At 41.6% G+C, this 14,954-nt stretch overlaps 1 protein-coding gene across 17 annotated transcripts in view; it reads right to left on the bottom strand.

Moving 5' to 3' along the window:
* Window positions 1-11,286, bottom strand: part of TAFA4 (TAFA chemokine like family member 4) — a 192,073-nt gene extending 180,787 nt beyond the window's left edge. For 5 of the 17 annotated variants that reach the window (XM_073009949.1, XM_038003674.2, XM_038003676.2 and 2 more), the window contains exon 1: window positions 10,864-11,200. The gene's annotated coding sequence lies outside the window, so the exon portion shown is untranslated. Of the gene's footprint in view, window positions 1-10,863 lie in introns of all 17 variants that reach the window. The other 12 variants (XM_073009946.1, XM_073009948.1, XM_073009947.1 and 9 more) reach the window with 5 other exon arrangements.
* Between the last annotated feature and the right edge of the window lie 3,668 nt (window positions 11,287-14,954).

Raw genomic sequence — 14,954 nt, 5'->3', positions numbered from 1 at the left:
CTTTACATGTGTTTTCTTAGTCAAAGGGACTTCAGTTTGCAAACTTTTAATTTTTTTAGACAGTGCAAGACAAAGTAAAATCCACTGAAAGCTTTTCATTTAAGCAAACGCAGAAGATAATTTATTCCTCCAAGTGGCAGGAGAAAGCAACAAGCCAGGCATCTGTCCAAAAACTTTCCATACCCCCTCAAGTCCTATAACTCTGTCTACAACTCCATCTTCTGGTCCTGACTAAATCTTCAATTATTCCCAGAACGGATGAAATCTTAAATCCACATCAGCTTTTAACATCTGCTGAGTCTTAACTACACAGGAACAAAAACGAAATTCCTGTATGTCACCTGCCGATAGGATTACAATTTAAATCAGATCAAAACTATATGGAAATCGAAGCCATGTTTTTTCCTAGGCCAATGTAGACATCACTCGGATGACGGAAGTTGGCAATAGGCTGGTTACATGCTACATACAGCAAACCTGCCTCAACATTCATTTAAACAACTGGGCAATTCTTATTTTAAAAGGCCTCAAGTACAGAAAACTCATCTTATGCTCTAAAAGAAATGTCAAGACATTATCAAAATCAGTTTCTCAGACATAATACTGATCCAACGAACATTTAATTTGTACTTTTGGTTCAGTAATTTAAATCAACCTTCTGAATCATACTATTTAGACAAGCTTACCAACATATTACAAAATGAGAAACTCTCAACCTAATCAAAACAACCTATTTTTATAAAAATTTCTGTATTAAAATGTTTAAAGTCTGAAAAATGTATTGTGTAAGAAAGTGTTATACAAAGTGTGATCCAAAGCTTGGAAGCATCAGCACCTCATGGGAGCCTGCTGGAAATAGGAATTCACAGGCCCCATCCCAGAATGACTGAATCACAAACTCTGGAGATGAGGCCAGGGAATCTGTTTTAACAAGCCTTTCAGGTGCTCCAGCACTGGTCTAAAGGATAATATTAAGAATATCAAGAATACTGGAATTTGGGGACGGGTATACCAAACAAGATTGATTATGTAAAATCAATTTTTAAAATCCAACAAAATTCAGAATTTGCAGAGGACAAAAAAAAATTGCAATCAGCATAAACCCTGTATTCATCTCTCTTCCTTCCTTCTAAGTAAATGAGGATCATGAAACGTACATACGGATATAGTCAATTGCTTGTAAGTTCATGTCTATTTATGCTGTGGTTCAGAAATATTTGCACATCAAACCAGAATCTGAGTTTACACTTGGGATCCTGAGTCTTTTGTAAATGTGAAAAGAGTAAATTTGGAATCAAAATGTCTTGAAGAAACAGTTTTCTAGGAATCTTGCCAGCCCTTTTTCTCAGGATGACCTTAACTTTCAGTCTTGAGGAATGTTTTCCTTTCCTAATTAATACTTCATAGGATGATTAGTATATTTTGTACATGTGTACATCAGGACAAGCTGGCTTGTGACTTTTCCCCTACTATTGAGAACACCAGAGCTTGGTGCTCCATTGTGAAAGGGTTAACTAACATGCTTGGCCAGTATCAATGACAGAGCTTACTGCACTGTCCGCTCCCCTGACTCACCTATGAGGAACATGGTTCTAACCACTGCCATTTTCCTTTAAAATAACAAAGAAACCTGGAAAATAAACTACACACATCTGACTCAGGATTCCATGAGGCCCAGCCCTCTCACTCCCCTTCCCCATACAGGCTTATTTCTGGGTCTTTAGAATCAAATTAGAACACCCTGTCAGACACCTATTTGTGCAAACTTAATTTCAAGTGTATTTAAATGTCTTCACATCTTGCTATTGCTCATCACATCAAGCAGAGCCGCTTCCACTGTGTAATCACAATAATGAATAAACATGGGGTGCTTAGAAAGGACTGAGGCACCACAAAACTGATCAATTGTTAATTCTATAAAGTGACTAAACGTGCCTTCCTTTGCAATAACTCCATCAAGCTGTGTTTTGGGTGGGAAGGATGCCCATGTCCTCTGCCTACTGTCTCTGTAAAGCAAAAATGCAATCATCGGTCAGATTCTACCTAAGGCTTATCTTAATCTTGATTATTTCCTCATATTGTCTCAACCCACCACCTTCCCAACCCCAATGAGAAGCAAAAATTGTAATGGCATTTAAAAAGCCATGATCTGCATAATTATTAATTGCCAAAGGATTTGAGGCAGCACTGATCTTAACAGCCTAAATAGCCACAGTGTATATTTATTGCCTGTTTTTATTTTGATAAAATACCAATTTCACAATGAGCATCTGACCCACAGGAACTCCAAATCTCAATCAAATTCCTTTGTGTGGCAGGATAAGGACAGTTAGAGCTTCTTAGGGTAAACACATTTGTTATTTACCTCTTCTCCCCAACCATGCCTGGGCCATATGCATGAGGAGTTTGGCCAACCTTTCTTGAGTTCAAAGAATGAATAATCTACTAAGAGTTTTGTCCCTGGACCACACTGCTTGGGTTCAAACTGTGTCTCTGCCACAAACTACCAGTGTGGCTTCCGCCCTGCGTGCTTCATTTTTCTCATGCAAAGAAGGGAGATGATGATTGTGTCTACCTTGTAGGACTTCAGGAGGATTAAATCAGATAGCACAAAAAATATTCTTAGTATAAAACGGCACAGTCACCATGGAAAACCAGTATGGTGGTACCCCAAAAAACTAAACACAGAATTATCATCCAATCCAGCAACTCCACTTCTGGGTACAGACTCAAAAGAACTAAAGGCAGAACTAAAAGCATCTTGAATAGATATTTGTATACCCATGTTCATAGCAGCATGATGTGCAGTAGCCAAAAGGTGGAAAAAAACAAATGTCCATTGAAGGTCACATAAAAAAATAAAGTGTGGGCTATATATGCAATGGATTATTCAGCCTTACAAAGGAAATTCTGACACATGCTACAATATGGATGAAACTTGAAGACATTATGCTAAGTGAGATAAGACAGACACAAAAGAATAATGTATGTCTCCATTTATATAAGGTCCTAGAGGAGTGAAAATCAGAGAGACAGGAAGTAGAAAGGTGGTCGTCAGGAACTAGAAGGAGGAATGGGAAATTCGTGTTTTATGGGTACAGAGTTCAGTTTTGCACCATGAAAAGGGTTCTGTGGATGGAATGGGCGATGGTAGCTTAACAGTATGAATGTACTTAATGCCACTGAAATGTACACTTAAAAATGGTTAAAATGATAAATTTTACGTCTTTTACCCAAACTAAAACAAAAATGCTTAGTATAGTACCCAGCAACGTCCTTACTCAACAAATGATAACTATTGTTACTATTATAATTTTTCTAAAGCTCAACAAGGCAAATATTTCACAAACATTCTCTAATGTAAAAATGGCCAGCATCCAGAGAAAGCTCTCATGAAAGAGACACTTGCTAAGTAAGGTTCAATTCCATTTAAACATCTCCTTACCCACTCCCCACTGCCTCTCTCACCCCCACTGGTAGGTATTCCTTGACCTTAATGGGGATGTTTAAAAGTTAACCAATGAGTTTTCTAAATCTCCTCAGCTGCATATCAGCACCTAAGCTTTGAGGTGGGGGAAATTCCGCATACAAGAAGAATGAGATTGGTTCCAAGGGGCAGACTCACAGCCATCCTCTGGCTTGCTTAATGGAGTTCCGTGCTTCTGAGCAGACCTAGAGTCTGCAAGGAGCAGGACAGAGTGCAAAGGAGATGTGAGTTTTTTATCCTGGGAGGACTGAGTCCATAGTAACCAATTTTATGGCTCTTTTGATTTGTGTCCATGGATATCTGTATGCGTGCGTGTGTGTGTGTGTTGAGAAGGAATTAATCCAAAAATATAGATGAAGAAAGCTGTGTCTCTGATGTGAAGCCGAGTTGCATAATCAGTTCTGAAGGCAGAGAAAAGGTAACAGATGTTTACATTACAATCTGGCTCCTACTGGAAGAGCTGCCAAATGGTTTAAATAGTAACAAAGATTACTATTCCAGTGATTTGTTGCCCCCAACGATACATACAGAGAAGAATTCACCCCAGTAATTTTTTCTTTGGATGGCCTTAATTAAACATTGCACTGTACAAAATATTTATGGCTTTCAAACTACTTAAAAATATTAAACTAGACACCATTTTAAAAGGTTGAATTGTAGGACTTACTCCATTACTGACATATGAAACTTGATGTCTGGTAAACAGGATGCATTACAAAGAAAATCAAAATCTCTTTTAACTTTTGAATGTTTGATGACTAATATTAAGATAAATTTTTAGGTAGAATAACATATAGCCATGAAAAAGAATGACATATAGCTCTCTCTTCACTGATTTGTCATCTTTACTGGAATCACTCCAGAGCACATCTGGTCTCATGTAAAATGATCACCACCACGTAGGAGGTCTCCACAGGCAAGGAATGTCGGCCTCCTTCCCTAGCCACAGGTTCACCAGAAGCCCTCTAATGGGCCTTTGCTGAGTAAACAAAGCAGGACACAGATCATATGATGTATGAACCCCCGTATTCAAAATTGTCAGGTCTAACCCGGGCACAGTGGCTCATGCCTGTAATCCCAGCACTTTGGGACGTGGAGGCAGCCAGATTACTTGAGGTCAGGAGTTCAAGACCAGCCTGGTCAACATGGTGAAACTCCGTCTCTACTAAAAATACAAAAATTAGCCAGGCATGGTGGCGCACGCCTGTACTCCCAGTTACTCAGGAGACTGAGGCAGAATTGCTTGAACCCAGAAGGAGGAGGTTGCAGTGAGCTGACATCACGCCACTACACTCCAGCCTGGGCGACAGAGACTGTGTCTCAAAAATAAATAAACAAAAAGAAAAAAAATAAATCAATAAAAAGAAAAAAAATAAATCAGGTCTAAATATATGTGGATAAAAGCAGCAAGAGGGATTTGGAAACAGGTTTACCAAAGTTTAAAAAGGAATTGCCTCTGGGTGGCAAAATTGGGTGGGTTTTTTTTTTTTTTTTTAACTTTCCTTTTTATATTTTTCTGCAATGTTTGAATTTTTCTACCCCAGGTATGTACTACTTTTATAAATTAAGAAAAGAAATTTTCAAAACAGAAGCCTAGGGTGATGAAAAGAATTGTGGCCTATGCATCAAAATACTTGGGTTCCCTGACAGAAATAAAGAGCTGCAGACATTGGATAAGATATTTTTCACTACTCTGGACCTTAAAAGTTGCATCAGAGCAGAGTTTCTGAACCACAGCATTCCTGACATTTTGAATCAAATAATTATTTGCAGCCAGGCATGGTGGCTCACACCTGTAATCCAAGCACTTTGGGAGGCTGAAGTGGGTGCATCACCTGAGGTCAGAAGTTTGAGACCGGCCTGGCCAACATGATGAAACCCCATCTCTACAAAAATACAAAAATTAGCCGGGCATGGTGGCGGGTGCCTATAATCCCAGTTGCTGGGGAGTCTGAGGTGAGAGAATCGCTTGAATCTGGAAGGCAGAGGTTGCAGTGAGCCAAGATTCCGTCATTGCACTCCAGCCTGGGTGACAGAGCAAAAACATAAAAAATAATAATTCCCAAATAACTAAATAAAAAATAATAATTCTTTGCTGTGGGAGCTGCCCTGTGCACCACAGGATGTTTAGCCAGTATTCCTGCCCTCTGCCCACGAGAGACTGCTCTCCCACACCATCCTGCCCCAAATTGTAACAATCAAAAAAATGTCTCCAGATACTGCCGAAACTCCTCTGGGGAGCAAAATTGCCCCCCACTGGAGCAATTTTAAGTTTCCCCCGAACTCAAACTTCGTGGTCTGTAAGTTTCTTCCTTGCTAAAAACCTTTGTTAATTTTTAGAAGCTATATTTAAAGTCTGTGGTTTTAGGCCCAATGATTCCCAGGTTAGTAACTACGGTATACCGCAGACTCATCAATATTTTCATCACTTACTAGAGAAAAAGATGAAATGGAAATGAAGAAATCAAGAAATAAAACTACTAATTTTCAGAGAAAACTTTAGAACACATGGCACAGATGTGAAACTAAAAGAATCCAAGCAGACACGGTGGTCATTAAAAAAAAAAAACGAATAAATAATAACTCTAGCTTTTGACAGTTCCACCTTTTGTTAAGGTAACTAAAATACTGTAGAATGTTCTATTGCTTTCTAGTTTGAAATGAACTTACAGCACTAGCAAAGCCAACAGAGTAGTTTGTGTGTAGTGCCATATTTTTATTTTTTTTTAAAAAAAGCTTAGTGTTTTCTCTTTACTTCATACGAAATACAAGGATAGCCAGGCACAGTAGCTCATGCCTGTAATGTCAACACTTTAAGAGGCTGAGACAGGAGGGTTGCTTGAGCCCAGGAGTTCAACACCAGCCTGGGGAACATGCTGAGACTCTGTCTCTATAAAAAATAAAAAATTAGCTGGGCATGGCGGTGCACACCTGTAGTTCTAGCTACTCAGGAGGCTGAGGCAGAAGGATTGCATTAGCCCAGGAGGTTGAGTTTGCAGAGAGCTATCATCACACCACTGCACTCCAGCCTGGGTAACAGAGTGAGACCCCATCTCAAAAAAAAAAAAAAAAGAACAGAAAAGAAAAAGAAAAAAGAAATACAATGATATCTTCCTGTTTTTCCAATAAGGATATTTTACTCTTCTGGACTAACAATTCCACAATCTCATAAAAGGAAACAAATTACCCATGCCTTTATTATCTTTCTAAATAGTGTCTTGTCATTTTATTAACAAGAACTCCCTCATATTTGATGCTACCATACTTCTGAATTAAAATTCTTTATGCTTGTGTTAATGATTTGTTACTCTAAGATCCTGACAGCTTTTGAATTAAAAAGAATGACTAAAAAAGATTCAATGTTGCCTTAGATTCATAACTCTGAAAATCAGTAGTTCATCCATATAGAGAAAGCTATCTAGTAACCAGAATGTTTCTGTAACATCAACACTCAACAGCTGGCACGTACTAAGTGTTCAACAAATGTAAGGTACCATTATCATTATTCACAACCATGTCAGAAAATAATGTTATTCCAAATTATTGGCTAGTACTGGCTCTTATAGCAACTAAAAGGCACTACATATGAAAGTGCAGCCTATCACCTAATAGATTAATATTCTGAGTTCTTTCACAAGTAAACCATAAATCATTAAACTGCCTGACCATCATTTTGACATCCACGTCTTTCCATGTGTTCAGTTAGGTTCAAATTGAGTCACCCTGCCCAATTGCCTTCCATCACCAGCTCCCCTTTAAACATTTTCTTTATAATCGTGGATACTGTGGCAGCTACTAGGAAGTAACCCAAGCTAGCTGGTGTATACAGCTGTCCAATCCTTGAGGCGGGCTCAACTAGCATGGTAGTTTAGCAAACTGATGGTGCAAGAAGCCAGTGTGGCCCTCGTCCGCAGAGACAGCCAAGGGGTGGGGTCCCACCACATCACAGGAATCATTCTCTCCCAGGCTTCACTGGAAAGCTCACTGGGCTAGGAATTAGGGTACTCCCGGATTCTAATCCCAGGTTGGTTTGTTGGTTTGTTTGTTTTAATAACATACTAGATCCAAGTTATGGCAATACCTCCTACCCCTGATCTTCTAGAAAGGTGAAATCTGAGGTACTTTCTAGATTTAAAATTCTTTGAGCATTTCCTTAAACCAGATCGTATAATTAAGTTTATGTTTTTTTTTTAAGAGCCTTTTGACTGACTGAAGGAAAATGAATTGAACTTGAATAGTGACTGTAAAACAGGAAGAATTTCTCTTATTTTACAGCAGATATCAAATAGATGGGAAGTCAAGGTCAATTTTATCTTTTGAGAGGTGGGTTGCAGGAGATCACAAATTGAGTGGGGCATTACAAAGTGCAATGTCATACTACAGATTAAGTCTCTAAGTCAGGGCTGTCTAGGTTCTGACATGGCTTTTAGAAATAACATTTTCAAAACAAATAATTATGAAGTGATTAATGTGGCCAAGATCACTTCACCAATATGGATACTGTTGTTTCCTATTGCCTGAATCCTGAATCTTGTTTCCTATTGCCTCAATCCCCCACCCTCAATCCTGAATCTTGACAAATTAGGATAAATACACTGTATGGCCTCCCAGTCATTTATGATTGATTGGCTTCAGGACTTTAAGTCGTCTTGCTAATCCTGACTGATTTATAGCCAACACCTGAATAAGTGAACGCACATACTCAAACAAATTAGCCCATCACCTACATGGCTATCTCTAGGACAAAAAACAAAAGCAAAAGATTATTCCATTTACTATGATATCTTTACATATTTGTAAAGAAACAGAGCCAGAACACAGGGTGAAAACCTCCCAAAGAGGAAGAAAGCATAAGGGGGAAAATCTCCTTATGCAAATCCTAAAGAGATTTATAAAACTACAATCTGAGAATTTTATTATTATGCTAAGCCTGTTAGTATAGAAATATCCAAAACTCTCCAACTGGGCAGCTAATTGAGACTTAAAAAGCACCAAGAAGACTTCATTGCTTCCCTCATTCATCACAGGCAATATAGAATCACTTGCTCAATATGATAATGTGACTTTTGTCAATGCATGTTCAAATCAGATCAAGGATTGGCTGGTGATGATGTCATATCCAAGGGTTAATCCCCTGTGAATGCAATTTTAATATCACATGCATCAACACACCATTTACACAGCAAAGTATTATATTAAGTGTAACAATAAATGAGTAGTGCAGAAAAAAGCAGCTATTAGGAAAAGGCTATGTACCACTGAAAAGGAGGTGGTGGCGGGGAGCAAAGGAGTTTCTTCTTTTTCTTTTTTAATTACTAAGTAGAACTAGGTCATCAAACAATACACATGTCTAAAAGGATCAGAAAATGAATATTGAAATTCAAGTGACCTAGAACATCCTATTACTAGAAATATAAAAATGGTTGCTTTCAATGAAAAATATCCAATAATCAAGCAGAGATATTTGTAGGGTTTTTTTGTGTGTGCGAAGGGAACAAGCAATACAATTAAAGTCATTCAAAGATAGATAAATTGGCAGCCACTGCTTTTCTGGACAGGGCAACTTTCTTATCTTTAGCAGGGAAAACTGGCCAAGTCAAATTGTGACTTGAAGCCTTATAATAAATTTTAAAGTGTCAAAGGGCAGTTAAGATGGTACTGAGGGATGAAAGCAAAGTCACGCAAAGCAGAACAATGAGACAGAAGAACTTAGGAAGGAAACCTTGAAATATGGCTTTCTGCTATGAGAATATTGATCAAGAAATGTCCACACATATGAAGACAGCTTTTTGCACAAATGAGCCATACCAATTCACTCGGTCATTTTGGGAGGACATAAGTCATCATTAGTCATAACGATTCTGAAAACTGCTTTCACACTACCTTATTAAGGCCTGTATTTCCCATCTAAAGGAAGTGTTGGGCTTTCACACTGATAGGACTATAAACTTAGCAGAAATTCTTCTCACTATAAAACCCACGCGAGCTATTGAAGAATTCTCCGGGTCATACATTTGTTCTCAGTGACTGAGTGGAAATACTAATTATATTGCAAAATGGCTGTTCCTAAATTATTTTAGCCTTTAAAAAAATCCAAGGCCTTCCTGAACTGGGCTCAGACACAGACAAACTGCCCCCACCTCTTCCCTCCTCAGCGAGTGTTCTAGAGGGGGCCAAACGAAGACGCGTGTGATTAGAAACCTAGGCCATCAATGTGCACAAGTTTGGGTGACCGAGTCTGCAGGTGGCAGCTCCGGGTTGTGGTGGACAAGCTTTATGCCAAGGATATTAAGGACAGAAACAGACCAAGGCTTCGAACGCGCCCATCCCCACATACGGGGATCGCCTGTCACATCACATCAACCTTGCTTGTCTCAGAGGGAAGACTATTGAAAACTTAAAAGGGAAAAGAGCTAAGGGATGAAGACGTTTCACCAAAGGGGGTCCCTGAATCTCGGTGACGGGGGATGGGCACCAGGCTAGGTCTCCGCGAGTCCGTGAACCCGTGCATGTACGTACTGCTTAGGAGCTGATTCACAGCTTGACTAAGGCTCCGTGGAGCCCCCAAAAGTTAAATGATGCTGATTCAAGAAGAAAACGCACCAGTGGCACTGTGTCTGGCTTCGGCAGCCTCCCCAGGTGCAGGAGATCAAGCTTTCCAGTTCCAATCCTCCCACGAGCTCCTTGCTTAGAGTCAAAGATGCCCTCTCTTCTAGGAACGGATTAACAGGGCAGAGGGAAAACGAGAGAAAGAAATGTAGAGATGCCTCCCGCGGAAAGAGACGCAACTTCCAGACCCGCTCCAGTTCTCCACTTGGGCGGGAAGCTTTGCGCTACCAGCTGGAAGACGCGTCCCGAGCGCTCGCGGCGCCCTTCCAGCAAGATCCCAGCAACCAGCGCTTCAGGGTGGGGGCGGGGGGACGCTGACCTGCTCCCACCTGCTTGCTCCTATAAGGATCCTAGCTCAGATTAAAGGAATGAAGAGCTAAGGTCGGCTTGTCCAGAAAAGAGCTCACGGCGAGTTCACCACCCCCTATATCAATTCATCGAGTGGCCTCCTCCGCATCAGCAGAGCACCCCGGGGATTCTGATTGTCAGTCACGAACCCCGAAACTGGAAGCAGCCGCTGCCTCTCTCCAGCCACACATCCATACTTCGGAGCGCCGCTTCCAACTTCAGGTTGCACGCCGACCTCAGCACAGGCAGTCGCCCCAGCACCCCAGAGAGCAGGGATGAGGGGAGCTGCACCGAGCTGAGTTAAGTCGGTACCAGCCCGAGAGGCAGCGGCTGCCCACGAGACAGCACCTAAATACAGGGTCCAAATCCACCGCCACCCCATCCTCTCGCGCCTCCTTATCCCTTCCAACCCTTCTTACTCGACTAGAGCCGGCATCCAAGTCGGACCGGCGAGCCCGGAACTAGGCACCGATCGCCGCACCGGAGCCAGAGGACGCTCACCGTGCCGCCTCCCTGAGGGCGCCCCGAGAGCGGCCCATCACCTCTGCAGTCTCGCCAGAAGAAGGAAAGTTCCCACGTCTCTACCAAGAGAAGCCCGAAGCTCCTGCGGGAGAAACCCGAAGCTGCTGCTGGAGAAGCAGCGTCTGCGGAGAGGCGGCTGAGGCTGGACTCCCGATGTTCGCCCGCAGCCGCGCGTGCAGTCGGTGCGCCCCGTCCAGGTCGGCGCGCAGCTAGCAGTGCGGGGCCAAGCACAGCTAGCGCGCTGGTCAGGAGGGGCCGGGCCGCCGCGGAACGCGCTGATTGGCCCAGCCGACCGGCTGCTCCTGCCCCTGCCTGGCCCCGCGGTCCACGTGGGCCGGCCCTCTCCCCGCCCCGCACCCCTGCTCCGCGGGCGCGCCCCACCTGCCGGCCTCCGGGAGCCTCTCCCGAGCGCCTCGCTGTGGCCACCACTCCGCAGGTGCTGAGCAAAAGGTAGTCTTTCTGAATACCTGAGGGTCGCGTTGAGCTCCGCATAAACGCCTAAATCTCTAAAAGGGATTTAGGGTTCGGCTCTCAATCGAAACCATTCCGCACGCAGGACCCAAAGCAGTTTGCAAGGAGGATTTCTTAGCCACCTTGTGCCGTAGCACATTCATGAACTAATCTGGCTTCGCGTGTAATGTGCTTGTAAAAGAGAGGAGAAAACCCGGCCCACATATCAATACCTGAATACTTTTATTTTTAAATGTATAAAATACAGCTAAGACTTCTGTGACCCCCTCCTCCAGCCCCATCCCCAGTCATGCCCTCCGCTCTTCCGCAAGTGAAGTAACTGATAATCAGTGACACTCGGTGGTATTCATTTTAGTGGGATTACTTCATCTGATCTCCATTTTATAGATGAGAAAATGGAAGCACAGAGAAGTTAAATCGTTTACTGAAGATTACACAGGTAACCAGTAAATCCGTGCTCGTTAGTATTCAAAGCATGGCTCCGTAGAGCCGTCCCTTGAGAACACATTAGAACTGCAGACTTTCAGGCCCCACCCAAGAACCAGAATCTTCATTTCAATAAGATCCCCAAGTGGCTGGTACATGCATAAAGTTAGAACGCGTTGCTCTGTACCACTATGCTGCTCACTGTCATTGGCTTGGCTTATCATCTTCTGGTCCTTTTACTCTGCATTGACATACAATTATGTGCCATCCTGCCCCCACTGCACTCCAAACTATATTCGCCTTTCTCTTAGTCTACCCCTTAAACTAACCTATGGCAGGCTTTCTGCTTCTGTTCCCCGTACCACACATACCGTACACATAGCACATTTTATTTGTAAAACAGTTTCAATCTCTTACTCTCTTATTATTAAAATGAGGGTTCTACATTCAAAGGCAATCTGTTATCAAGATGTCACCAGTTTAAGAGAATTCAAGGTTTGGAGATAGGGGCTTGATCTTTGAGATTTCCTTTAAAGACTAGCATTGAAATTCTGTGACGGTTAAGGGGAGATCCAAGCAACACCTGAAACAGCATGCCAGGATTCTCCAGAGCTCTTTCTCAACAACATTCATTCATTCATTCACTCAGCAAAACTGAGGGCCTACTCTGTGTCAGGCACTGTAACAAGTGCTGGTACAGACAGAAGGAAACACAACAGTGAAAGTTCCTGAGTTCATGGAACTTACCTTCTAGTAGGGAGAGATGGGCAATTAACATGACAAGTAAGTGAATTACAGAGTTTGGTAGAAGGTGGTCAGTGTTATAGAGAGAAAGAAAGTAAGAGAAAAGAAGGTGAGTACTGGGGAGATGGTGGTTTTAAGAATAGTAGTCAGGCTAGTTCCCACCAAGAAGGTAGTATCTGAACCAAGACTTGGAAGAAGTGAGGGAGCAAGTCATTTAGAAGAACAAGTCCACATTCGTTCATTTACCAAATATTTGTTACTTCCATACTGTGTGACAAACACGGTTCTGGCAAAGATCTGTGTGTTTACTTAAGCCCTGTTTTTCATATCTGCAATTTTCCTGCACTGGGGGTTTCTTGTCCTGGCGAGGAAAAACAAAAACATAAGTAACTGTGTTTGGCTCAACCTAATACCATGTTCTTCCCTCCTGGATGTTCAGTATTGTTAGGGATTCAACTTTGTCTCCTTAAAATTTATATGTTTAAGTCTTAACCCCCAGTACCACAGATTGTGACATTATTTGGAGATACAGCCTTTATAGAATTAAATTAAATGAAGTATTTAGAATGAACCCGAATCCAGTATGACTGTGTCCTTATAAAAAGGGGAAATTCGGAGACAGACATGCACACAGGAAGAACGCCACGTAAAAATCAGGGCAGAGATGGAGTGATACTTCCACAAGCTAAGGAATGCCAAAGATTGCCAGCAAACTACCTAGGGAGAAGAGAGGCATGGAACAAATTCTTTGCAGCCCTCAGAAGGAACCAACCCTGAGCCAACACCTTAACCTTGGACTTCTAGCCTCCAGAACTGTAAGACAAGAAATTTCTGTTGTTTAAGCCACTTAGTTTGTGGTGTTTGTATGGCAGCCCTAATAAATTCATACAAGCATAAAAGTGTTTGTTTCAAAAGCAAGATAGTACAGTTAAGGGACTCATCTTTAAGTTTCCAATGACCTGATGTCTCTTGTGCAGTAGCAAGAAGCCAGAATGATCTGATGAATTGAGATTTACTAACCAAATCACCACAAAAAAAAGGCAAGCTATATTATTAAAAAAAAAAAAAAAGCCACTGAGCCCCAATTATCCAATTGTTTCCTCATCCAGCTATTTATCAAGTGCCCGCTGTGAGCCAGGCTCTAGGATATGGTGACAAACAAGGCACATGTGATTTGTGTGTATTCTTGTGGGGGAGGTTGGACAGTAAATAATTCAACAAATATATGAATAAGGTAATTTCAGAGCAGAATAAGTGCTAAAAGAAAACAGAAGAAGGCTAGAGCATTAGAAGGATATGAGGATGGGTTTAATTTAGATTGGCTGCCTAGGGAAGGTCCCTATGAGGTAGTGACATTTGAGTCAAGACCTAACTGACAAAAAGCCATCCAAGCAAATATCTGGGCAAAAATTGTTCCAGGCAGAGATAGCAGTTCCTCTTATAAGAAAATATCCCTGTCATTCATTCGGTAACATTCTTTCTCTCTCTCTTTGTGACCCATTTTGCATCCTTTAAGGTTGTATAAAATCAATCAACATCTGTTTCCTAAAAATGGGATCAAATTTTTTATTTTCTTATGTAAGAACCTGTGAAGGTCACGCCAGCAGTGTTTTGCACACACCACACATTCACAAAACACCCCTTGACGTGCCTCTGTATTTGTAGGTAGTGACACCACGTGACTTGGACATTGTGTTTACTTTCCTCATTTGTATAACATCCAGAACACTACTGGCATGTCCTGGTGCTTAATCAATACGTGCTGATGACTGGCTATGCCTGAAAGGAACATTCTGACTCTCCTGGGCCTGTTTATAAAATCCTCTTGTTTCCAGCAAAGCTTTAACATTTTGCAGCACAATTTTGCACTTTGTAATTTTTCTGAGGAGACTAATAAGAATGATAGCTAACTTAATCGGAGGCTTGTGTGTGGCTCACTATGCTAAGTACTTCTTTATAATCTTTATCATCTTTATAATCCATGTAAATATAAGTAAAGGTAAATACAAGGTAAATTCTCTTATTATAATCTCTGTGTTACAAATGAGAAAACTGGTGCTCAAAAAAGACTAATATGCCCATGGTTGAAACCACCTTTAAATGGCCGACTTATGCCTTGAAACAGTCTCGCTTACTGTCAGCTCTGTGCTTGAGTGGTTGAACAGTGAAACAAGTGAAGAAAGAAAAGAAAAAGCAAAAAGCATCTGTCTGGGTACACATGGACATACTATGTAGAATCATAGGCACTGAAGACTACAAAATGTGGGAGGATGGGAGCAGGGTGAGAGCTAAAAAATCCCCTGTTGGGTACAGTCTTCACTATTCAAGTGATGGGTACACGACAAGC

Source organism: Chlorocebus sabaeus, chromosome 22 (genome assembly GCF_047675955.1).
Source record: "Chlorocebus sabaeus isolate Y175 chromosome 22, mChlSab1.0.hap1, whole genome shotgun sequence".
Taxonomy (NCBI): domain Eukaryota; kingdom Metazoa; phylum Chordata; class Mammalia; order Primates; family Cercopithecidae; genus Chlorocebus; species Chlorocebus sabaeus.
Note: the sequence above shows the minus strand (reverse complement) of the source record. Positions and strands in the feature narration are given on the sequence as shown.